The sequence below is a fragment of the Lissotriton helveticus genome, chromosome 7 (assembly GCF_964261635.1).
Source record: "Lissotriton helveticus chromosome 7, aLisHel1.1, whole genome shotgun sequence".
NCBI lineage: Eukaryota > Metazoa > Chordata > Amphibia > Caudata > Salamandridae > Lissotriton > Lissotriton helveticus.
Window position 1 is genome coordinate 1713021091 of NC_136068.1, and position 26513 is coordinate 1713047603.

Below are 26513 nucleotides of genomic sequence, written 5' to 3' on the forward strand. Positions count from 1 at the left end.
ATACAGAATTTATAGAGCGCAACTATCATCCAACGGGTATCTTGGCGCTATGATACATGAGTCATCAATCAATGGAAGGTATCAGAGTGGATTTAACAGAGGGCACTCCGGACAGCCAAGTTCTAGGAAACAGCCACATTTTGACCTTTTTCCTAAACTGCAAAAGAGCCTGAGACTGTCTATGCAAAAAATCCTGAGACCACTGAATGACCCCTTTCTCTTATTTTCTGTTGTACATATTAACAGCCGGTATTGTTACCTGACCCAGTGACCTTATTTTTTTTTACCCAAGAAGAATAAGGGCAAAAATGTCAGGAACAAGGGTCGAGCCTGTGACCTTCAGATTGGCTTCGGTGTATAACAGTAAGAAGGGAACACTGACTGCTGAGGTATCATACTAGCTGCACCAGGTGACTCACACGTGTGTGCATGCACGCAAGCACGCACACGCACACCTCTCCACCTGCAACATAGATCTGCTTGTAATGTGCTGGTAGTGCATTTGAATAATCTAATGTCCCAGTTACAGTGTGCAACCTATTGTTACCTGTTCAAATCCTAAAATGATTAGACCTGGGTGTGAAATTCCGATACGCTCGCATGGTTTGCAGAGTTTTTGCCACTCCGCACAGCGTGCGGTGTTCTGAAAAACTCTACTCCATGAGCAGAGTTTTTTCCTCGCTCACCAAAGAAACTCTTGCACCAGACTGCCTCCAGGTGAGATTTCTCAACTTGGGGTGGTCACGGATGGCCACTACCGCTCACTTTGGGAAACCTTTCATTCGCGTTGAGGAAGCTGCCACTCAAATAGAACATCTACTCGAGTGACAGAAAGAAGCAGCGACTCCATGATTGGCTGATCTGGTTTACATGCCAGACCCTAGTACAGTGCACCAAGTGTGCCCAGGGCTTGTAAATCCAAATGCTGCTGGTGGGCTTCCAGCACTGGTTGTGCCTCCCACAGAAGCAGCCTGTAAAAGTGTGTCTCAGGTCTGCCATTGCAGATTTGCAGAGCCTGTGTGCAGTCTGGTACTGACATGCTGACTGGGCAAGTGCACCCACTTTTCAGCCCCTAAACCTTCCCTTTTCTTCATATCAGACACCCCTATGGTAGGCCCAAGGGCAGGGTAAGACAAGCCCTGATGTGTGTGGCATGTCCTAATAGTGAATTACATCCATTTTCATTTTTCACTATCGCAAGGCTACCTGTTCCCCATAGGCCAGAATGGACTCAGGGAACCAGGTAGAAATTCGAGTTTAGTATGCCTGAACTCAGAATGATAAAATTCATCTCTTAGTGATGTTAGTTTTAACATTCTGTGTTTAAAAATACCACTTTTAGAAAGTAGGTATTTTCTTGTCTAACCATCCAAGCCTGCCTCTGCTAGGTTGTGTATTCCTTGTCTGGAGTTTGAGTGACAGGGGCTGGGGGATTCCAGGAGACAGGCTGAGTCAGCACAGGGCTGAATAGATAGATCTACATGCAGATGGGTGGGAGGAGTTGCACCTGGTACCTGAATAGGGCTGTGCCTTCCCTCCACAATGCAGGCTCCACATCCTGTGGTGCGTCTGATGTCTCTGCCCTGCACTGTGAACGGAAAACAGGAGTTATGTAAACAGAGTGCTCCAGGACTGACCAGAACTGGTTTGGATTAGGCAAAGGCCTCTCTGCCTTCAGAGAACAAAGAGAAACTGTGTATAAAAAGGGGTACCCAGACCCCAGAGAATTAGATCACTTTTGGGAAACAAGAAGAAACCTTTGCCTAGGAGAGGAACCAGAAGAAGCAGAGGAGAGAATATCCTTGAGAAGGGGATTGGCCTGCAGTGGTTGCCTAACTGCCAAAGAAAGGAGAGAGGAACTTTGTGTGTACTTTCATCAACTTGTGAAGGATCTCCAAGGGCTTGAGAGAGAGCTTGCCTCCTGCTGAAGTCTCAGGGACAACAGACTTCAACCACCAGCTCCCCAAGAGTTCTTTGGATGTACCTGCAGTTGCGCTGGGCTTTCTGAGTAACTGCATATTGCAAGGAGCTGGAAGCGTGACTCACAAGCAAGAAGCGTGACCCAGAACTGCTGCTGTCGCTTCACAATGAGAAAGCGCCTTGCATCGCCGGGGAAGAGGATCGACGTCGCCGCAGACGCCACCGCATCACCGGGAAACGTGTTGCAGGGCCTGTTGCGGCTCGCATCATTGTTGAAGCACCGTGCATCGCCGGAGAAGAGGATTGACGTCGCAGCACACACCGCTGCTTTACCGGGAAGTGTGTCGCAGGACCTGTCGCGGCTCGCATCATTGTCAAAGCGCCTCGCATCGTCAGAGGAGAGGATCGACGTCGCAGCAGACGCTGCCGCATCACCGAGAAGCGGGTCGCAGGGCCTGTCGCGATCCACACTGTGTCGCATCAAAAGGAAGACGCCATCTTTGTTTCATCGCACCAGATCTTCATCACATCTCGGCATTGCGAGCTGCATCGCCCCGGAAGCACAGGAAGAAACCGACGCATCACCTTGTTGTAAATAAAACAACGGTATTATTAAGCATTAGCTGAAGCCATAATGCATCAGTCCAAATATCCAGTATAGGGGTTCCATTTTGTATTTCGAGTCCGCCATTTTTCATGCCCTACATTGCCATGTGCTCAATGTTCTGATTGTCCTACCTCTCTGCCAGTTACACTGTGGATTCTACCTAGCAACAGTTATTATTAGTCCTTCTTGAGAGTGTAGCGCATGCTCAGCAGAAGTAACAGTTGTTCCTTATTAGCATAGCCCTCCCATGTTCTAGAAATACTGTTAGCTCCACCCACTGATATATTTGGAAATGTCCTTACGTGGTTGCAACCTCTGTCTAAGCTGTAAGCTGAACCCCTTCCACTGTGTATAAAAGGGGCCATGTGCTTGTATTCAGTGTGCTACTCTGTACAATACTGTAGAAGTGTTGTGGAGGTTGTATCACCACCGTTAAAGGTTTATTAAACTATGTTTTTGTATTTCCAGTTTCCTTGCCAACTTCATTTGTAAGTCTAAGGACTTTGTACACAGAAGGGCGAACCCTTTCGGTACCTTTGGGCCTTGCTGAGGCCTGAACTCATCAATTGGCGCCCGTCACGTGGGGCTCATCGGCGACTCGGAGGCTCGAAGGACTGGTCGTGACGAAGGAGTGGAACTCTGCCGGGGAAGTGATCACTGCCAGCGGCGTCTTTAGTCCTGGCATCCTGAGGTATTTCTTCCTTCCTTCCGATCTGACCATCTGGGTGGCGCCGGTCTTCGACTGAGACCTCTTCTGTCGGTTTTCTGTGGATAAGCTGTTTGAGCAAATTGTGGAACTTGGCAAGTGGAATCTGGACGCTCGTGCTTGGTAAGGACCAATGTATGGTAATTACTGTGAGTGTTTATGGTAGCCAGTGATTAGCAAGGCAGTTTTAGGATACGCTTGCTGTGGCTTATGGATATGGATATGGATATGGAGATGTTTGGATGATCGATCATATTATGATTATGAATATGGGTATATATGCGTTGCAACACATATAGGTAGGCAATGTGGAGATTTTTCTCCAACATATGGTTGTGAGCGGCGCAACGATTAAGTGCCATTTTTCTGTATAATATTGCGTATTTCGCACTATTTCTAGCATGTCTACTTTTAGCGCACTACGTAAGTGGTGCTGCTGTGGAAACCGGTTAAGTCTTGAAGAATCGCAGCCGGCTCCCCCAGAAGGGACGCCGAATAGGGATATGTACATTAAGTTTGGTCTTTCCCCTATAATGTACAGCACATTGTGGAGGAAGTATACCAAGAAGGATCCTGAGTTGAGATGGCCTTTGTATGGTTCGTTTGATGTGCGCAAAATTGAGTATGTGGAACAGTGCCTGTGTAAGCGCCGAGCGAGACAAGATATGTTTGAGAGTGTGCGAATGTGGGTGAAAGAAGTACGTGAGCGTGAGAAACGTGAACATGCGCTGATTGAGAAAGAGCAGAAGAAGAATGTGCGTGAGAAGGCGCAAGAAATGAGACAACGTGAACAAAAAGACGCGGAAGAAAAACGGGAAAAGGAACGTAGATTGCAGATATCTGGCCAATATCCCATTCGTCGGCCTCTTTATCCTGTCCTTAATAATTCTGATGATGATTTTTCATTACTAGATCGTTCTCCGCCTCCGTATGCTGGCCCGTCTGCTCCGAAAGGGGAAGATGAGGATTCTGGATCATTTAAAGATAAGGTAGACACGCGGTCTAAGCTAACATCTGATCGTATGGCGGAGCTCCGACAAATTTCTTATCGTATTCTTAAGGGTACAATTCCTCAATTCCTCTTGCTGAAATATTGTTGTCTCTTGAAAAATGGCCGGACAGGGAAAAAATTTATTTTCTTGAAACCTTTTCTGATGAAGTAGTCGGGGCTTTTCGAAAATATTCTCCTGTTCTTGAACCTGATGACATAATACAAGATAAGAAAGAATTGCGTAAAGGTCTCTTTTCTCCTTCCCAGGCAGCTGATGCAGTTCGACGGTTATTCGTATTGCGGGATGAGGCGTCTCGGTTACGAGAAGAAAAGCGACAAAAGACGGTGGACGACAAAGAGACGGGTTTGAGTGGCGACGGGAAACAATCACCTATCTTTTCTTCAGATAAGGTCGATATTGTGCATGTTAAACCTATGCGAGAGGCAGCGCCTTTGTATGTTCCTCCTAAAGGAGCGGGTACTAGTTCAGATAAAGATTCAGCTGATGCCCGAGGGTATTTTATCTATATTTGGGTATATACTCCTTGGAATAGAGCGGATGTTATGGCCTTAAAGAAAGCGTTACCTGACCCACGGAAAAATCCTGCTGCCTTTTATGAGGAAGTTGAGGGGGCTTTGAATTCTTGTACTATGACATTAGCTGACGTTGATTTATTCTTTGGTCTTATATTACCCCCTGACATGTGGAGATCAGTACGGAAAATTGATGATTTAGTGACGTTTAAAGCTAAATGGGAAGACATTGAGGAGGAGGACAGAGCTAGGAAACCTGCGCAGAAACCACCCCAGCTCATTCTAGACCTCCCTGCTGCTATTTTGATTAAATTAAAGACGATTATTCCCCCTAAAAAGATTGACTGGACTATGTTAGCATCTTGCAAGCAAAAGACAGATGAATCAGTTTCTGACTTCTTTACGCGATTTGAAGAAACTTTTCATGATTTTAGTGGTCAGTCTCTGACGGATGACACGGGTCGACATCTGTTTGTAGACAAATATGTTTCAAATTTATTACCGGGAGTAGCAGCTCGGTTGAAAGCGAGTGAAAGCTCCTGGACGACTTCGACTCCGGCATCCCTCCTGACAATGGCTCAGTATTACGAGCGTCAGGAACTAGAAGCAAAAAGTAATGAAGATAAGAAATCTAAGGATTTGAAAACAAAAGTTATGTTAGCACAAGTGTATGGACCACCCCAGAGAGGAAATAATAGAGGTGGTCGGGGTTTTTATGATTCTACATATAACCGCACAGACTTGGCTAAAGATCAATGTGCATATTGTAAGCAACGAGGCCACTGGGCCAATGAGTGTCCTTTAGCGCGAGAACACAGGGCTATGGGACGGGGTAGAGGTTTTGGGAGAAATCGTGTGGGTTTTTCTGGCCCACGAGGTAACCTAAATGATAGGGCTAGATTCGAATCTAGGGAGCAACAACAAGGAGGGTCTAATACCTTTGATAGACGAAATCAGTATCAGATGTCTGACTATGTGCACCCCGAAAGTCATGATTCCCAATATGCATAGGATTGCGTAGGATGGGGGGAGGAATCAGTTGAAGTACCAGTAGATCAGAGGGGTCCTTATGTTACAGCACATGTTTTGGGTTCTACTGATCAGTTTTTGGTTGATACAGGGGCTACTCGTAGCGCTTTGTCTAAACAATTGGTTCCGAGGGCTCCCCTGTCTGGCTTAACGATCACATCTGTAGGGTTCGATGGAACACCTTCTCTTAGCCCATTATCCCAACCCCTTGCATTTCATGTCGACAAATTTACAGCACCATGTCCATTCTTGCTTTCCTCAAACACGCCTGACAACATTGTGGGTCTAGACATGCTGAAACATTTTAGAGCCACAATCCGCTGCTCCCCTGAAGGAGTACGCGTGATTTTAAATGACAATTACCCTGCAAAAGAGAGAGTGTGTATGGTCGCTGAAAGTGCTGCATTAGCCTCTTTACCTCACACGTTGTGGGCTACTTCAGACACTGATGTGGGACAGATGGTCATTCCTCCGGTTCACATTAGTGTGAAGGAGGGAGCTGTGTTACCACGCCTGCCTCAATATAGGATTTCACAGGAGGGTGAGGAGGCGCTCATACAGATTGTGCAGGATCTCATCCGAGTGGGGGTGGTGGAAGAAGTCCCATACAATGTTTGTAACAGTCCTATTTTACCAATCTTGAAGAAAGACACTGATACTAGGGTATATCGATTTATTATTGATTTGCGGGAGGTGAACAAGATAGTGGTGCCCCAATACCCTGTTGTTTCTGACATCACGACACTCCTTACCTTAGTTCCACCAACAGCGACAACATTCTCGGTTGTCGACCTGAAGAACGCCTTCTTTTCGATCCCTATTCACCCTGATAGCCGTTACCTTTTCGGCTTCACTTTGAATAATCGATCGTATAGATTTTGTAGAATTCCACAGGGCTATACTGAGAGCCCTAGTATCTACAGTCAGGCGTTGAAAAGACAGTTGGATTCCTTTGTCTTGCTTGAGGGGGTAGTGCTTATTCAATATGTCGATGACATTTTGTTGGCTGCTGACACCCCTGAGCAATGTGAGACTTGTACGTTGTCCTTGCTTTCCTTTTTGGCTTCTCACAATCATAAGGTATCTATGAAGAAATTGCAATTCTGTAGACCTAAGGTGACCTACCTAGGCCACCTTTTGTCTAAGGAGGGGCGTGCACTTACATCAGATCGTATCCAAGCCATCCTGGACACACCAACACCTTCTACACAGAAAGATGTTCGAGCATTTTTGGGTCTTACGTCCTTTTGTAGGCAGTGGATACTGGGGTTTTCACATATAGTCAAACCACTGTTAGCGCTATTGACAAAAGACACTCCAATTCCCCTTCCTTGGACAGATGAATGTGAAAACGCTTTCCAACAGTTACGTCAGGCCCTTTGTTCAGCACCAGTGTTAGGCACTCCTGATTACACGAAACTTTTCACATTATATGTACATGAGAGAGATGGATGTGCGTCATCTGTGTTAGTACAGATGCACGGGGACAGGCAGCGTCCGTGTGCATATTTCTCGGCATTGCTCGATCCTGTCGCTCGGGCATTGCCAGGGTGTTTTCGTTCGGTCGCAGCGACAGCTGTGTCAATACGTCAGAGTGAGGGAATAGTGTTATCTCACAAGCTGTTAGTGTTGGTTCCCCATGCTGTTGACGCCCTTTTGAATCAAACAAAGACGCAGCATTTAAGAAGTGCCCGTCTGACCGGATATGAACTAACGTTGCTGGCTCCCCATATCACATTGAGGAGATGTGCTACGTTAAATCCAGCAACATTGTTACCATTCCTGACGACTCAGCCTGAGGCACAAGAAGCACATGATTGTATTTTTGTGACTGAGGAACAGACAAAGGGTCGTATCGATCTCCAGGATACGCCTTTCTCAGATGTAGATGGAGAATTATGGGTGGATGGCTCCTGCCTGAAGCTACCGGATGGTACGACTTCGGCAGCATATGCCATCACTACTTTGTATACTATCGTGGAAACAGCACGCATTCCACAGAAATCAGCCCAGGCAGCGGAGTTGATAGCATTGACACGAGCATGTGAGCTTAGTGCAGAGTTGTGTGTGAATATTTATACAGATAGCCGCTATGCTTTCGGAGTAGCGCACGACTTTGGCCTGCTCTGGAAGGAAAGAGGTTTTCTGATATCACACGGAACACAAATTATGTATGGAGAACTGGTGCACAATCTTTTGACTGCCCTGACATTTCCTAAGAAGATAGCTATAGTGAAATGCAGTGCACATAAGAAAGTTATTGACAAAGTAGGGCAAGGAAATGCTTTCGCTGACCAAGTAGCACGAGAAACTGCAATGAGACCTGACTCCACTTCAATGTATGTTGTGAAGTCACAAGCAGAACGATGGCATGATGCTAGGAAAGAAGTGAGGGAAATACAGAGAGTTGCTTCTGATAAAGAACGAGAGCAATGGTCTGAAAATGGAGAACTGGATGATGAAGGTTGTTGGCGCAACAAACAAATGGATAGGTGGAAGTTGCCCACAGCTTTTGTCCAACCTATGGTTCAAATGGCACATGGGCTAGCACATGTTGGAGCTTCAGCGATTGTGAAATTGCTTGCGCAAGTTTGGGAGCATCCAGAGATTGCTAGCACGGCCAAGAGAGTGGTACAGACCTGTATGATCTGTCTTAAATACAACCCAGGGAAAGGAACACGGACTCCAGCAGGAGGATTTGAAATACCTACTGCACCTTTTGAAGTCCTGCAAATGGACTATATCCAACTTGAACGCTGTAATAATCTAAAGTACGTCTTGGTAGTGGTGTGTGCTTTCAGTAAATGGATTGAAGCCTACCCTACTAAGGACAATACTGCAATGACTACAGCAAAGGTGCTACTGAAGGAGTTTTTCCCTAGGTATGGTGTTTGTAGACTATTATGGAGTGATAACGGGCCTCATTTTATAGCAGACGTTATCAAGTACGTTCTGAGAGGTCTGGGGATAAAACAGAAGTTTCATGCAGTGTTCCATTCACAGTCGGCTGGCTTGGTGGAACGCTACAATGGAACACTGAAGCTTAAACTAGCAAAGATCCAGGCTTCCACTTCTCTGACTTGGCCCGACGCTTTGCCTTTGGCATTGTTGTCAATAAGATCAGTACCACACTCCCGAACCGGCCTTACACCGTATGAGGTGGTGTTTGGTCGTCCCATGAATATTTGGGGAGTGCCCAAACCAAGTTCCGTATATGATGTACCTTGTGTATTGATGAATGACTATCTGGCACAATTAACTGATAACTTGGTTTCTATTCATCAACAGGTTCGAGAAGCACTCCCTGACCGGTCCACAGGTGAGGGTCATAGTCTCCGACCCGGTGACTTCGTCCTCATCAAGGCGTTCGAGAGGACGAGTGGCCTGGAGCCCCGATGGTGCGGTCCCGAGCAGGTTCTGCTCGCAACAAGAACGGCCATTCGAGTGACCAACCGGAAGAACTGGATTCACTCCCTTCATTGTCGCAGAGTGCAACCCGGATTGGTGGAGCCTGCCGTGTTGACTGACCATCGAGAAATCCTGACTACAGAGAAAGGCCCTGCTGTGGTACCTGATGAGCAAGAGGAGTTCTTCCCGGACCCGACGACTTCTGGAGTAAGAAAATACAACCTTCGACCCAGGAAGAAGTTTTCTGCTGTTTAGACTGCTGTCAGAACGGCCTCTTGGTTGGTGCAACGGAGAGCCGATGAGGCAAGGGGGGGGGATCAGCCTTGCATTAGAGTAGTGACACCCGTCTTGGCCCGTTGGTGAAGAAAACAACAGCCGCCTTGGGGGAAGAGTTCTGACAGCCTTTTTTTTAGTTTCAGGAAGATTTGCGAGACATTTGTTCAACATGGAGAGAAAGAAAGTGATCTGCGCCTTCGGATTTATTGCTAGTGTGGCAGTTGTTGCCATTATCACGTGGTTTGTTGAGGATGTAATTCCTGCCCGTGATCTATATGTGGTTTCTACACCGGTGCCAGAGGAGCATTTCTTTTATACGCTCCCCTATCAGGAATCAAAACACCGCTTGTCCTTTGTAAATAACACCTTCATTCAGATGCTACATCATACCCACACTGCTACAAATGAAACAAATTGCTGGATATGTGGTATGATGCCAGCGCACCAGAAGAAGGGGGGAACACCGTTTATACCTCTCCCTTTCTCTCATAATGGTTCTTGTCGTGCCTGGTATACTCTTCTATTTGCCACAAGAAAGCCTGCTGTTGGAAGATTACTTTTTAGACTAAACAAAGAATGTCACCAGAATAAAGAAGGCTATCCACAAGCCAATGGAACAATATGGGAGTGGGAAGAATATCGACCAGACAATGAGTCTACTCCCTACATTTTTACGAACACTAGAGACACTGTTGAAAGTGAAAAATTTGTGATCTCAGTTGCACAAGCACAAGCGGACTTATGCGTACAAAGTGTTGGGAACATCCCTGTAGGTGTTAGTGATTGTATTAAAGTCTTAAATATAGATGGTCTGAATAATAGCACATTTTTAGCATCCCATAATACATATTTTGTATGCGGTAATAGAGGATATTATCGATTACCAGCTGGCTGGTCAGGAGTATGCTATGTATCGTTTTTATTACCACCAGTGTTTTTAGCACCTGCCACTTATCATAAAGACTTGAAATTGTTGAATAATGCCACTGTGAATAGATACAAACGTACTTTATCTATCGATGATGTGGACCAGACCGACACTAGTTTGCAGCAATATGTAGATTTTAACCTAGGGTTATTCTTTTTTGTTGGAGCTGCCCTAAACAGTAGAAAGATAAGAAGATTAACTAGAGTTGTAGAGGCAGTGACCAACCAAATTGCTGCAGCACTAGGAAACGTAACTGAAGAGTTGCAAATTACTAGAATTGTTGCCCTGCAAAACAGAATGGTGTTAGATGTCATATTAGCAGAAAAAGGAGGAGCTTGTAGACTTATTGGAAGTAGCTGTTGTGTCTTCATCCCAGACAACTCGCCTTCTGTTTATAATGCCATAAATAAACTGCATAAAATAGCTGCTGACATACATGTTGATAATGGTACATGGACCTTCTCTAGTTGGTTTTGGACCTTATTTACTACATGGGGTTGGAAGATCCTCACTGGCCTTTGTATAATAGTAGTAATTCTTTTTACTTGCTGTATGTGTATTCAATGTGGTCCTATGATATGTTCCCTTTGCATTACCTCTTGTATACCCAATAAGAAAGCTGTTTCCGAAGCTGCTTATCAAAAGAGTCTAACTAAAGAGATTTCTAACATTATGAGCATTGATATTCAAGATGAGTTTGATGACTACCCTATGAAATGGAATGGCTTCAGCTAACGCTGAAAGGGTCGTCTGTTGTAAATAAAACAACGGTATTATTAAGCATTAGCTGAAGCCATAATGCATCAGTCCAAATATCCAGTATAGGGGTTCCATTTTGTATTTCGAGTCCGCCATTTTTCATGCCCTACATTGCCATGTGCTCAATGTTCTGATTGTCCTACCTCTCTGCCAGTTACACTGTGGATTCTACCTAGCAACAGTTATTATTAGTCCTTCTTGAGAGTGTAGCGCATGCTCAGCAGAAGTAACAGTTGTTCCTTATTAGCATAGCCCTCCCATGTTCTAGAAATACTGTTAGCTCCACCCACTGATATATTTGGAAATGTCCTTACGTGGTTGCAACCTCTGTCTAAGCTGTAAGCTGAACCCCTTCCACTGTGTATAAAAGGGGCCATGTGCTTGTATTCAGTGTGCTACTCTGTACAATACTGTAGAAGTGTTGTGGAGGTTGTATCACCACCTTTAAAGGTTTATTAAACTATGTTTTTGTATTTCCAGTTTCCTTGCCAACTTCATTTGTAAGTCTAAGGACTTTGTACACAGAAGGGCGAACCCTTTCGGTACCTTTGGGCCTTGCTGAGGCCTGAACTCATCAACCTCCCCTCGCAGAGAAGAACCGACGCATCACCGTCCCCTAAGCAGCAGTAGGGAACCGAAGCATCACCGTTCTTGCGTGCAAGGAACCAACGCATTACCTTTCCTGCAACACTTTCGTTGTATAGGGTTACGCTTCCTAAGATACATTGACTCAAAGTGTCGCATTTTTATATCTAAAGAGAACTAAGCTATTTCTACCATTTTAAGTACAGTATTGTGGGTTTTTGTCGTTTGTGGTCTTGTGTTAAGTCTATATAAAGAATACTTATTTTTATACTACAACTGGTGTGGTGTCCATCTGTAGTGTTGTCACTGGGTTAATGTATGTGTTCACAAATGCTTTACACACTGCCTCTGAGATAAGCCTGTCTGCTTGTGCCAAGCTACCAAGGGGGTGAGCAGGGGTTATTTTAGGAGTGTACCCCCTTACCCTGACTAGACACAAGGGTCCCTATTTGTCACAGGTACATACCTATGCCAACTAGAGACCCCCAAAGCTAACAAACAGGAAGCTTACACGTATGACATCAATTTAGAAGGCAAAACTGTTTTTAATGAATTTCTTAATGAAACGCTGAGGGTTAGACTGCCCTTGCTGTTGTCACCTCAAAGTGACATCCTACACACACACGTTTTGAGGTGAACGCAAGACCAAGTTTATCTGGAAGAGAGCTTAACGGATTTCTCTGAGGCAGTGTAAATCAGGATGTATTCTTCAAATCGAGCCCAGGTTTGTTGCAGGGTGCGTGGGAAGCAGTGCTTAATTTGAGTCAGTGGTTTCCGGTGCTCATTGTGACAGTGTGAGAAGGCAGTTCCTGGTACTCTGGAAAGGCCCTTTCCCGGCACTGTGAGAAGGCCAGGCTGTCCCAGCAGTGTGAGATGGCCGGTGCCGGCACGGTCCCGGCAATGTGAGAAGGCCGTTCCCGGCTCTATAAGAAGGCGGGTCCCGGCACTGTAAGAAAAAGAAGGCCGGTCCCGGCACTGTAAGAAGGCCGGTCCTGGCACTGTGAGAAGGCCGGTCCTGGCACTGTGAGAAGGCCGGTCCCGGCACTGTGAGAGGCCGGTCCAGGCACTGTAAGAAGGCTGGTCCTGGCACTGTGAGAAGGCTGTTCCCGGCACTGTGAGAATGCCGTTCCCGGGACTGTGAGAAGGCCGTTCGCGGCACTGTGAGAAGGCCGGTCCCAGCACTGTGAGAAGGCCGGTCCCGGCACTGTGAAAAGGCAGTTCCTGGCTCTGTAAGAAGGCGGGTCCCGGTACTGTAGGAAAAAGAAGGCCGGTCCCGGCACCATGAGAAGACCGTTCCCGGCACTGTGAGAAGGCCGGTCCCAGCACTGTGAGAAGGCCGGTCCCGGCACTGTGAGAAGGCCGGTCCCGGCACAGTAAGAAGGTCGGTCCCGGCACTGTGAGAAGGCCGTTCCTGGCACTGTGAGAAGGCAAGTCCAGGCACTGTAAGAAGGTCGGTCCCGGCACTGTGAGAAGGCCATTCCTGGCACTGTGAGAAGGCCGGTCCCGGCACTGTGAGAAGGCCGGTCCCGGCACTGTGAGAAGGCCATTCCTGGCACTGTGAGAAGGCCGGTCCCGGCACTGTAAGAAGGTCGGTCCCGGCACTGTGAGAAGGCCGTTCCCGGCATTGTGAGAAGGCTGTACCCGGCACTGTGAGAAGGCCGGTCCCGGCACTGTAAGAAGGTTGGTCCCGCCACTATGAGAAGGTCGGTCCCGGCACTCTGAGAAGGCTGTTCCCGGCACTGTGAGAAGGCCGGTCCCGGTACTGTGGGAAGAACGGTCCCAGCATTGTGAGGAGGTCGGACCCCGCACTGTGAGAAGGTCAGTTCCGGCACTGTGAGACGGTCAGTCCCGGCACTGTGAGAAGGTCAGTCCCGGCACTGTGGGAAGGCCGTTCCCAGCACTGTGAGAAGGTGGGTCCTGGCACTGCGGGAAGGCCAGCCCCGGCACTGTAGGAAGGTCGGTCCCAGCACTATGAGGTTGGTCGGTCCCGGCACTGTGAGAAGGCCGGTCCTGGTACTGTAAAAAGGCCAGTCCAGCTCAAACCTGAACGGCTGACTCCTCTTGCTGCGCCGCAGCATCTCACTGATGCTAATGCAGCCTTCTCATGATGACACACAGGCCATCAGCATCACTTGATACACACTGGATGTCTGGTGGCGCCGCGCAGCAGCCCCTAACACTGTACACAACGTTTAAGAGTAGAAGGGAAGCTCTTGGTACGAAGAGACACAGTGTGCGACCAGAGCGAAGACGTAAAGCCAAGCTTCCGTTTTGGGCACTTCTGCACCCACACGTGCCCCAGTAGACCCTGCAGCCACCGAGTCACTGCATGACATTGATAACCGGAGATGCACACACATGTATCCGGAAGAGCGCTGAGCAGCATTTTTTTTTTTTGCAGTTTCATAACTAGACCCGAAGGTATTGAAGCGCTTTACATGAGCACCAGTTGCGTTACACCCAGGGCTTTAAGTGGGATGAAAAAACTGGGGCGTCTATCAAAGGGGCGTGGCCAGTTTAATTAGGGGCATGGCTTTAAAACACGTGAAAAATATGTGTTTAGCATAGTGTGCAGCCCGACTTGTATTTTGCTGTTTCTGTTAATGCATCCAGATATGTGATACAACAAGTAACATCATACCTACAACAAGTAAGGACTATTGGCTTTGTCAATGGTTATTAGTTGCATAAGATAAATAAACTGCAACTATGGATTGTTACATATAATATTGAAAAAGCTTTGTTTGAGCAAATCAAACACTCACCCCAAGTCAACTGATCTGGGTTCAATCCATCACCATTCTGCCACCCCAGTTCAGACATGGCCATATGCAAATCAGTTTGACCCTGCGCCTCATGGGAACAGTCCAGCCCGAACTGCCAAGCCATGTCTTCCCTGCAGTTTAGGGTTCATAACACTCATCAGCCAGGCTATCTTGAATCAAGTGGCAAAGTGAGCAAGGGACTCACGTCTGAGCATACCCTGCCAACTTAGGGCGAACAAAGCGATACAAAAGGGGATGATTGTCATGCCTGTTGGACCCGAGGAGAATAATGCTACGCGCATTAGGCGAGCAGTGTCTGTATTACAGCTAACACGGTGGTTGGCAATGGTTGGCATTTGTAGGTACATGGGTTGGTGCACATGCGCAGTATGCACGCATGCGCAAAGGTCCGAGAAATAGAATATAACCCGCCCCGTATAATCCGGAAGTGCTTCGCGTTAGCTAGGCTGTTCCAGTTCTCGTTCCGGGTCACAGGTTTTGTGGTTGGCGTCCGAGGAGTTAGCGTGCAGGCTTGGTGTCTCGGTGATTCCGGTTTATGGGCGGTTAGTACTTGTGCTCATTCTCTAGCGATTCGAAACGGTTTGTTTCGGGATCGTGTTTCCTATAGTTTATTTACGCTTCCTGATTTATTGGCAATTTGTGATTGGTCTGCCACAGTAGTGTTCTTACTGTGAAGGTTTATGATTTTCTTAGCGTTTGGCTATTGATTTCATTGCTGAATCCGGAGTGTTTTCCTGATTCATTTATGGTTCATGTTATAGCTGATTACAATAGAGAATTGTGGTGAGTAGTAGGACAGTATCAGTCTTTTCTTTATATGTGAAAGATAGAGCCTTGCCTCATTTGATTATTTTACATTTAGACGCTTGGTGTGCTGAAACATTCAGGAAAGTCACATGAGGTTCTCCTGGATAATTGTGGCTAATTGGTTTGAGTGGTTTCCCACAATATAGAAGGTACCTTTAGTTATATTTTCATACCCACATAGACCCTCACATATCACTACAAGGGAGGGGGTTGGTTTTCACGTTTTCCTATTTTTGTCTTCCTATAGATCCAGGTGCTGCAGACAATTTCTTTTCTACACAGACCGTAGAAGACAGAGGAAGCTTGTTTCTTTTTCCCTTCCTACCCTTGTTTTGTTCCCCTGTGTTCCCCTTAGTTACAACTTGGGATTCAGTGTATACTCCTGTGTTCCGAGGGGTGACAGGGGGAATCAGGGTGTATAGCGGCGAGCATCCAGGACACTTCCGAGACAAAGGTGCGTGCATTACAATGATGGACGAGTGTTTGAGCAAATCAAACACTCACCCCCAGTCACCTGATCTGGGTTTAATCCATCACCATTCTTTAGCTCACTCCGCCACCCCAGTTCAGACATGGCCATATGCAAATCAGTCTGACCCTGTGCCTCATGGGAACAGTCCAGCCCGAACTGCCAAGCCATGTCGTCCCTGGACCGGAAATAGGCATCCTGGGACCAGTTTTCCGTTCATAACCCTCATCAGCCAGGCAATTAAAGCCATAGTGACCCTACCACAATGTTGCTGCTCTTGCGTTTCAGAAAGAGAAGGGAAATCCAGAAACAAAATGGCTCTTTAAAGGATTTCCTTTCCCCCACAACGCTCACCTGGTATGATATCATGCCATAACTTCTCCACTAGTGAGAAATGAGCAGTTTACATCAATGTGCCTGCTGTTTCGAAACGGGTCTCTATGGGGCTGTTTTGCGCCCTGGCACTTTTTTACGGACTGTAGTGACAGCAAACTGCTGCGCGAGAAAAAAAACGAACCGCCTGTGCCAGGTCTCAAAACAGAGCCCGATAGACACCCGATTCAATGCCCCCTTTAAAAATCTGCCGGTGCGCAGACCCCTTGAGACTCGGCCCACTTAAAGCCCTGGTTACACCACAGCACGTTCATTTTTTGGTAGGCAAGAGGAGATTATGTGATTTGCCCAGAATCACAGGACGCTGAGCCTAGGCCTAGGCCGAGTCCGGTTCTCCAGCTCCTAAGTCAGCAGGTTGGCCGTTGAGCCCTACATATCTAGCCTTTTTCCTGCTCTAAGGGAGACGTGCCAGGGAAGAGGGGAAGGGGTGCAGGAGAGCACATATTTCATATTTCATATTTAGAGAGGAGGGCACATGGTCCTCTGGCCCGGAGTGTGCCAGGGCCTATTTTTGAAGACACGTGACAGAGGAGGCGGGGCTCTGGAGCACGATGGTCCTGGGCTGAGGTGCGTGGGAGCACATGGGTACTATAGAGAGGTGCGTCACAGAAACCTGTGATGTCATGCAATCGTCACCCAGCAGAGGTAAGTAAAATCATGGACAGAATCGAGGAAGGCTGGAGGCTGAAGAGGTGGGAATCACGCGGGGTCAGGGCTCCGTGGGGTAGGAAGGGTGAGGGTCAGGTGGGAGGGGCTGGCGGCTCTTATCTGCAGGGGGGCGAACAGACTGAACCCTGAAATGCCCTAAATAAGAGAGCTTTTCATGAGAAAGGCAACAGCACGAACTCCACTCGAAGTGCGTCACTGAGCTCTCAGAGTTACCAAAAAAAGTCCACTTTATTAAAGACAGATTTGTAGATATGCTTTATGAAATTACAGCAGACATTCTGAAATCAAACCTCACTAATGCGTTAACTTCATGTCACTCCCCTTCTCCCTTAAAATCCCAACTTCTGAAAGTTGCATCAACAAATTCCCCCACATGCTCTTGTGCGCGTTCCTTTCTTCTTCCCTTCATATCATTTTTGTTGCATTCCCCAATCTCTCTCATTCACACCCCATCAAGCACCCCTCAGCGAGCTCCCCTAGTGGTATCCCAAAGCCCCAAACTTACTCTTGCCACCGCCCTCTTCTCTCCCCTCCCCCCAAGGGATGGATACTGTCGTGTCTTTAGAAAAACGACAGCCAAGTATTATAAGTTTAAAGAGGAGCTTTATTCTTTACCTCCTTCTGTGTCCTTGTCCCTACTCTAACTAACTCCCATCCTGTCTACACTCCTCCTCTTCCCTTCACCCCAGCTAGCTCCGCCCACCCTGACTACTAGACTGCTAACTACATTACATCTCCCCCTTTCTTAACAAACAATAGAAACAGTATTTTAATCCATCTCTTCAATGAGTCTCTTTGGCGGCTGGATATCTCGACGGGGCCGCAAAGACATGGCTCCAATAATATCACCAGACAAGAGTTCACTTGGCTGACCTCTGCTCACTTGGTCACCATGGTCAGACTCTTCGGGTGTGAGTGTGTCAGTCATGTTCATTAAAGGTTCCTTCATGCCACGAGGACACCTCTTAAAATGTGATATGTTCCTGGTGACTCGTCGTTGATCAGATTCCGCAGTTAGCATGGTGCCCTTCTGTTGGGTAACCAGCAAAGGTTCATCTCGAAATCGACAGTCAGTCTTTCTTTGTTGATCCTGTTTGACAATGACATAATCTCCTTCATGCAGGGATGGAGATCGCGCTCTCCTCTTGACATCGGCATATGATTTCATTTTGTCTTTATTGCATTTGTCAGTCACAGTCATCTCTTGATGGCTGCGGATTGGTGACACTGCTCGCAAGGCTCCTTCCCAGGTTGGGATGCGATTTCTCATCGGACGCCCAGCATGAGGGTTGCCGGGCATTTTCCGGTAGTCGAGTGAGGAGTTGTCCTATATGCTCTGAGGACCTCGTTGAGAGCTACTTGCAGGTCTTTTTTCTCAGCCGTGGCTTGCTGAAATGTCTTTTTGATCGTAGCCATAAATCTTTCGATGGTGCCATTCGCTTGTGGCCAGAGGGGTGTAGTTTTCCTGTGCTTGAAGTCCAGGCGCTTTGCAAACGCACTGAACTCGTGTCCATTAAATGGGGGTCCATTGTCCGTTTTCACCTCTTTAGGGACACCCCACGTTGCAAACACTTCATCTAACACTTTGAGAGTGCTGGAGGCACTTGTGGATGACACAAATTGTGCGATGGGAAATCGCGAATATTCGTCAATTATGGCTACCACATATTTTCCGGATTGTAGCGGTCCGTAGAAGTCCATGGCAATTTCTTGCCACACTCCGCTGGGCAGGGTGGTCATTTGTAGTGGGGCCGGTGGATCGCTTTTGCTGGTCAACTGGCACAGATGGCAATCCTTCAGGGTGGCCTCTACCATCTGGTCGAGGAGGGGAAACCACACACGTTGCCGGAGAGCTCGCTTCGTTGATACTTCTCCCCTGTGGCCTTCATGGGCCAGATCGATAACTCCCTGCCGTAGTTGACTAGGAATCACAATCCGCTGACCTCGCAGTATCGCTCCATCTGTGGTAACCGACAGTTCAGTACAGACGTGCCGGAATGCCTGCATCTCTTGCTTGGCAGACGGGTCCATGTCAACTTCCTGCGGGTCATGTCTCCACCGATTGGACTGAATCCGGCGGAGTACCTTCTGCAAGACAGCGTCTTGTGCAGTGACCTCACGAATGGCCGTCATGGGAATGGCGGGTGGCAGCGCCTGGTCGGCCACGAAATGGATGTACTCCTCAGCAATCGATGGTTTGGAGTCTGACGATGCATGAGGGTGGCGGGACATATAGTCAGCCGGGTTCTCCGCCTTCCCGGGTTTGTGAACAATGGTAAATGTGTATTCCTAAAGTCTGAGACCCCACCTCTCAATCCTTGGAGGCCTCTTAGATCTAGGGTTGCCGTAGATGGTGACCAGCGCCTGATGATCGGTGATCAAAGTAAAGTGCTTGCCGTAAACAAAGACATGAAAATGTTCACATGCCCAAACCACCGCAAGGCTTTCCTTCTCAGGCTGCGAATACGCCTTTTCGGGATCAGACAGACTGCGGTTGGCATAGGCAACGATGCGTCTCTGGTCAGAGTCATTGTCATGTTGTGCCAAAATGGCCCCCAATCCAACGGGGCTGGCGTCCACAGTGATCTCAGTCTTCCGTCGAGGATTGAAGTACGAGAGGTTGTCAGCCGATTCCACTGCCCGCTTGATATCTTTGAACGCCTGTTCACACTGGGGGGTCCAGTCGAACGGCTGGCCGAGTTTGGTGAGGTTGCGAAGGGGATGACTGACAGTCGCATAGTCTCTGATGTAGCGGGCACAGTAGCTGGCCATCCCCAAGAATGATCTCAGTTCGCTGACATCCTGTGGGCTCTTGGTGTTGTTCAGGGCCGCAATCTTATCCGGATCAGGCTTCATGCCTGCATCTGAGAAAATGTGGCCAAAGAACTTCAAAGTGGACTGGTGGAACTCGCACTTGTCTTTGTTCAATGTCAGGTTTGCATCCAACAGGGCATGACAGACGCGATCAAGCGCGATGTCGTGCTCACGAACATCGGAACCATACACAAGGATGTCGTCGCTGTAGTTCAGGGTGTTGGGAATGTGTTGAATGATTTGCCGGATTGCCTCTTGAAAAATTTCCGCGGCTGATGAGACACCAAAGCTCAGTCTCTTGTATCTGAAGAGTCCTAAGTGAGTTGCAAATGTCGTAATGTAGCGGGATTTGACGTCCAATTCTAGCTGGTGGTAGCCTTTGTTCAAATCCAGTTTTGAAAACACCTTTGCGCCGTTCAACGCAGCGATCATGTCGCTCAGGATGGCGCTCCCTTTCGATCGCCGTGTTGGGTAGGCGCATGTCAACACACAGTCTCACCTTGTTGGGAGTCCCTTTCTTTGGTACAATGACCACTGGCGATACCCATGGGGTTGGACCATCCGTGCGCTCTAAGATGTCTGCAGACAGGAGTTCTTGAAGTTCGTCCTCGACTGTATTTTGAAGATGGAATGGAACACGTCGAGGGTGCTGGGCCACAGGTTTAATCTGTTCATTGATGTGCAAATGTATTTGGCATCCCTTCAATTTTCCTAGGCCTTGAAACAGCTTGGGAAACTTGCTGACGCAGTCCTGGTTATCACTGACTTTGAATAGAATTTCAACAAGACGGAGACGCTCCGCAGTGGGGAGGCTAAGCAGGCAGTCGGCCTCTGGGCCTTTGATAACATGGATGACCGCCGGTATGGAGATGTTGTCGTGCGTGAGGGTCGTGGGGAATTTCCCCAAACAAGGGAGTGGCTTCTTGGACATCCAAGTGAAAACGCGGACTGGTGTGAAAGCTAGTGGGGGCTTAGGAGTCATTTTCTCATACTCTGTGACCGGGATGTAGTTCAGCGAAGCTCCGCTGTCCATCACGAATTTAGTGTCATGGTTCCCCACTTTAATGTCCAAGCGTGGATATTTTTTGAGTTGATCCGGATCTGCGATCATGTTCAAGTATTCTACGGTGTATTCCGAATCTCTGGATGATGATCTGGAGTCCCGTGATGGTAATCTACGCTCCCATCGAGATCTGTGCGATTCTCGGCTGGAGTGTGACGAGCCTGAGGACAACGTGAACTTTCCTTGGACAGCTCTTATGTGGTGTTTTCTGGTGTCGGAACGAGACGACCTCACTGTTTCGCTTCGCCTTTCCTTGTGATAGTCTCCACACATTGCTTCAAAATGGTTTGACCGCCCACATTTCCTGCATCGCTGACCCATGGCAACGCAGGTGTCTACATGAGGATAGTCATATCCACATCTGTAACATCTTTTCGTCCTTTCCGGTCTCCGGTCTCTTCGTCCAGGTTCTCGCTTCCTGTGGTCTGGGCGCCGTTGGCGAGATGACGGTCTCGGTCTCCATTGCTTCTCCTGCGAGTACCTTCGGCTGCTGCCTTTGGCCTGGACATGATGCGCTTGTTCATGACTTACGTTGCGCCCCGTTTCGATGGTGGTGGCGTGCTCTTCAGCCTGATCATAGACACGAGTCATTTCTTCGATCTCGTCTAGTTCATGGGGTTTTCTCAGCAGCCGCCTCCTGAGGGTTTCTGAGTGGCATCCATCTATAATCTGTGACTTAATGGCGGCATCTGTTGAGAAGGTGTTAAATTCTCAGTGTCTCGACAGTCTACGCAGTCGGGTGATGAATGCACTCATTGCTTCATCCTTTCCTTGACGTGCTTGATGAAATGCGTGACGTTCGTAGTCTACATTTCTCTTGTGAAGGAATTTTTTGTTCAATGCCTCACGCACCTTGTCATAGGTTCCAGCATCTGCATGGGGGAAGATCCTTGATTATCTTACTTATTTCTCGACCTGCGAGGTTGCGGAGGGCAATCAACTTTTCTTTGTCTACTGTTACTTTGGATCCCTCAATGTAATCTTCGAAGTCTTCTAGCCACTCTTGCCACTTGGGGCCCATGCTCCCTTCGGTGGTCAGGGTTAGAGGTTCCGGGGCTCGCAGATGCGACCCTCCCGCAATGGTGGGCTTGACTTAATTTCGCTGTGGGGAGTTATCTGGGGTTACCATCGTGGTGTCACGTGCTTCTCACCCCTTCCCTTGACTCCGACTGGCCTGTCGCTGTTCGTTCGCAAGAGCTTTGGATAAGTAATTACAGTTGTCTTCAGTCAATGTTTATTTGGTTTGCTCGTGCTTGTTTGGCTTTGTTAGTACAGGCTTGCTCTGCCTCTTCGTGACCTGAGCGCGTCGTTTCTCACTGACTCTTTGCCATGCCTGACTTTAAAATGGCCGCCTACAGTCTGCACATGGAAGATGTCCCAAAAGCTGCCTGACTTCAAGATGGCCGCCGTCACTGAATTCTCATTTCTCACGAGGCTTCACTTTCATTCATTCTATCTTCGGGACTCACCGGCAGCTGATCTCAGGGGCAGCATACTACAAATTTCGGATTCCTCAGCAGCTGCCACAGTCAGGTGAGATTGGGGTGGGCTCCCTCTTCGCTCCACCAGGTCCCGCGCTCTCTCGGCGATAGCGTGCCAACGCTCACGCATCGGGAGTGAGATTCCGATGCCGGGACCCTTCGAGCTCCGTCTCGAGCTCCGCTTTCGTCGCGCTCGATGGCACCTGCCAGCAGGTCTTCTGGGGGCAGCTTCCTTCACCTGGGGCACTCTTCACCACCTCGGGGTGCCAGGCAGAGTCGGGGTGGGCTCCCGACTTCTGTTCTTTCGGTGCACGCCGACTTGCACGCATCAGGCGTGAGTCGCGTTTTGGCGCGATCGAGCGTTTCTTTCCTTCAGACGCTCGGGCGCTCGTTCCCTTGGTTCCTTTGGACTCCCTCGATCTCCTGGCTTTGGGGAGAGGGTTACTTGCTGCTGGCCTCTCTTTTTTAGGCGACAGCTCGACTCCACACAGCAGTGTTCTTCTTTTCTGGACACTGCATGGGACAGGACACTCTCGCAGGGTTCTGTGGGCAATGGGCATGCCGATCCCACCCTTGTCGCCAGTTGTCGTGTCTTTAGAATAACGACAGACAAGTATTATAAGTTTAAAGAGGAGCTTTATTCTTTACCTCCTTCTGTGTCCCTGTCCCTACTCTAACTAACTCCCATCCTGTCTACACTCCTCCTCTTCCCTTCACCCCAGCTAGCTCCGCCCACCCTGACTACTAGACTGCTAACTACATTACATATACGCCCGCACCAGACTCTCCGTTCACCCAAAAACTACTAGGGTTACTAAATCTACAGCCTGTCTTACTGTGGCAAGTCCTCTAAATTGCTTGTTTCCTCTAATTTAAAAAATCACTTTCAATGAACAATAATACATTTGGTTTGCCTCAAATATCCCTGCCTGGCACACTGGAATGGCTCCTTCTGTGCTCCAGCCTTCTAAAGCTTCTAAATGTATACTTCCTTCTCCTCTCGACCCCCACCCCCCCTTCATCTATCTGCTATCATAGTAAAAAAAATAAAAAAAAATTGAGTTTTATATAGCGCGAACTAGACCCGAATCGGGTATCTGAGCGCTTTACATGAGCACCAGTTTTGTTACAGAAGGGCACATTCATTTTTGTTAGGCACGGGGAGATTAAGTGATTTGCTCAGAATCACAGGATGTTGAGCATCACACCTGTCTAGTGGCTTGTGTCACTTGCACAAAGTTACCAAGATGGAGACCGGCTGTCTTCTTTGCTCCCCCTGGGTCCTAACATTGTTGCTCTTTCTGAAATCTCAGACATGCTCATTTCAGTGTCTACACTTTGTCTACATTTGAGTCGCTCAACGTTCTCTCCTTAATGTCTCAAGAGAGTCCCTGTAGTACGTAGCAGCTTCTAATTGCTGAGGAAAACTATCCCTCAGCAATTAGAAGCTGCTACGTACTACAGGGACTCTCTTGATACATGTTTAATTCCCCCTCCCTGACATCCGTCATAAGGGGATTCTCCGTTTTTTAGGCTCTCCTTAATGTCTTCATCTCTGTTATTCCACTTCCCGCACTAGAGGAAGCATCCAAATGCCTATAATATTGGTTATCAAAGTGTAAATAGACTAAGGGCCCGATTACGAGTTCTGGACCGCCGAATCCATGGTGGCAGTGCAGCAACCGTCACACCGGCGGTCTGACTGCCGTATTTTGAGTTTGGCGTTTGGACTACTACGGGTCCACCACAACCATCGGGGATCATGGATCCCGCGGCAGTGGAGCAGCGATCTGAGACTGCAATATGCTGGTGGTTCCAATGCGGCACTACCGAGCATATTACGAGTTGGCCACCAGACCATTTCCATGGCGGTGAGCACTGCCATGAGAAGGGTGGTGGTGAGGCAACCCAGGTGGCCCTTACAGGGCCCCCTGTAGCCTCTGTGTATGGAAGTGCATGCACAGGGCACATGTTGTGCCCCCCTGCATGTTTGCACCCCCAGTTCCTGCACAGGAAGATATACACAACATGGTGCATTTCTCACCGTGCAGGGACGTGCTGCGGCACTCCCACGGCCCTGCCTTTCTATGGCTCTCCTTTGAGCCTTAGAAAGGCATAGCCGTGGGACAGACGCAGCATGACCGCCTGCCAGGATTACAACTCGTAATCCAGCGGGCGGACTCACTATGGGTTTAGCAGTTTTGGAGAGGGGCACTGGCGTGGGGGCCAGCTCCAAGACTGCCAAACAGGTAATCTGGTCCTAAATCATTTGTGTATCTCCCCTATCCCATTAAACATGGTTTTTGCTATAAAAATATATAAATAAATAAAATAGATATGGTGCAACAATCCAATCTTTATCATATAACTTTAAAAAAAGTTAGACATAACTCACACAAACAAAAACAAATATAGAATAATACTGAAGAAAACAAACAAAACTAGGATATGATACACATTACTGAACAGTGGTGTCCCTTTCATCAACAACCAACCTCAAAAAATGATAAAATGGTGAGTCAGCTCCCACCGGAAATAAACAGGGTAGCCTATAGATGACACTCTTGTTACTCCTCATCGTCCCATCTACCCAGTTTTGTAGATTGGCAGAATACTGCTTGGGCAGATATGACGAGGAAGGGAGTTACCCAGAGACCTTCCAGCCTCACCCATGAACCCCAGGTGATGGGCACTGCCTTCTAACTGGTATCAAGATGCCCTAACTCCAGGGAGGACGTGACAAAATATCAGGGAATTTTACTCATTATGTGTCCTTGTCTTCAGGCATAGGATTGGGGGTCTGAGAAGGACGCTCCCTGTTGTGCAGGCCACACACAAATTGCTGATCAGTGTGTCTGTGAACATTTTCTAGTTTTTGTTGCTTCTCAGGAGAAGAAAAGTATCTCCAAAAGGGTTTATTATTAATCAATTCACATATTTTATTCGACCTATACATAGATCATCACAAATAAAAACAAATAATGAGTGTCAACAGATGAAAACCACAGCAGGATGCAAGTATGACTCTAGCAGATCTACCCTACACCATCAAAGTCCTAACTTACATAACAAGTGTTTCAAAAAGTGCTTACATAGCAGACTGTGCAAAGTACAGAAAAACATACAGTGCAATAGTGTTTGTGCAGATTGATTATCACAAGGGCAAGATGATACTATGTTACCCTCTAAGTCTGGGACACTTTTAACACACAGGGACCAATAAATTGAGCCCGCCCTAAGGGATAGAATCACCTTTACATTGAAGTTGGGAGATATCAGGTGCACCAGAGACATTATTACATGAAGCACCTGTCATGCACAGATGCTAAATGACTCCAAGTCATGTATGACGCTTTCAGCCAGTCCCGCCTTTGGCGTGATCCATTCTGGGACATGTAGTTCTGTTTCAACATTGAAAGTTTGGTCTAAAAAATCACAGCATGCAAAGTGTTATTGGCTAAAATCTTTGAAACCAGCAAAGGTGACAATACTTCTTGGTGGTATTTACTCATCTCTGAGTATATAATAATAATTTGGTACTAGTAACCGTTAGTATCAGGGAAGTGAAACTGTAAGCATGGAGCACAGTCCCTATGCAAATGTGGCCCGCCTACTTTTTCATTGGCTGTAGTGGGCGGACGCTTTCGTGGTAGGGGTTTCCCACCGGTGTGAGCCGTCATCAATTGTTTGTCCATGCTGCCTGAGGTTTTGGTCAACACAGATAAGTGATTCAAAAGCCATCTCTTAACTATTCAAAGTGCTGCAATGCTTTAGAAATGGTAGATTGTGCTCTATACAAAAGTAAAAAATGTTACAGAATGATATGCAGTGGTCGAGCAGTACTAAAGCAACACAGGTAGTATTTACCTGACAAATGTCAACTTACCGCAGTGTCTTATCGGGTCCCTCTTGAACTGTGATCCAAGACAGCTTGACCCAAAAGGATGTTAGTTACCCTTCTCCAGGATACCTGTCAATAACCTCACATATCCGGCAGCGCAGGAAGGCAGAGCAGTGAAAGCGCCCAAGTCCGGAAACTCTTAGTCGCAGGCACCATAGACACTTAGCAACACTCCGATTCCGCCCTCAAAAATCTGGAACCAGTTGCAGTCACCCTGCTCCTTAGCCACAGACCACAGACAGTGCCCGCTTCAGGAAAGAACTGAAAACACAACTTTCAGGAAGTAACAAACCAAATAAGAATACCCCAGCCCCGCCCTTTCCGTTCAGCTGTGAATCCAAAAATTGTGTAAGCCAAAGGCCTATGACTTGAGAGTACATACAAACC

The 26513-nt window shown here is 47.7% G+C and overlaps 1 protein-coding gene across 1 annotated transcript in view; it reads right to left on the bottom strand.

The window, feature by feature from the left end:
- Positions 1 to 26240, bottom strand: part of ARHGAP33 (Rho GTPase activating protein 33) — a 463864-nt gene extending 437624 nt beyond the window's left edge. Inside the window, exon 1 of the mRNA XM_078655399.1 lies at positions 26112 to 26240. The gene's annotated coding sequence lies outside the window, so the exon portion shown is untranslated. The remainder of the gene's footprint in view (positions 1 to 26111) is intronic.
- Positions 26241 to 26513: the final 273 nt, after the last annotated feature.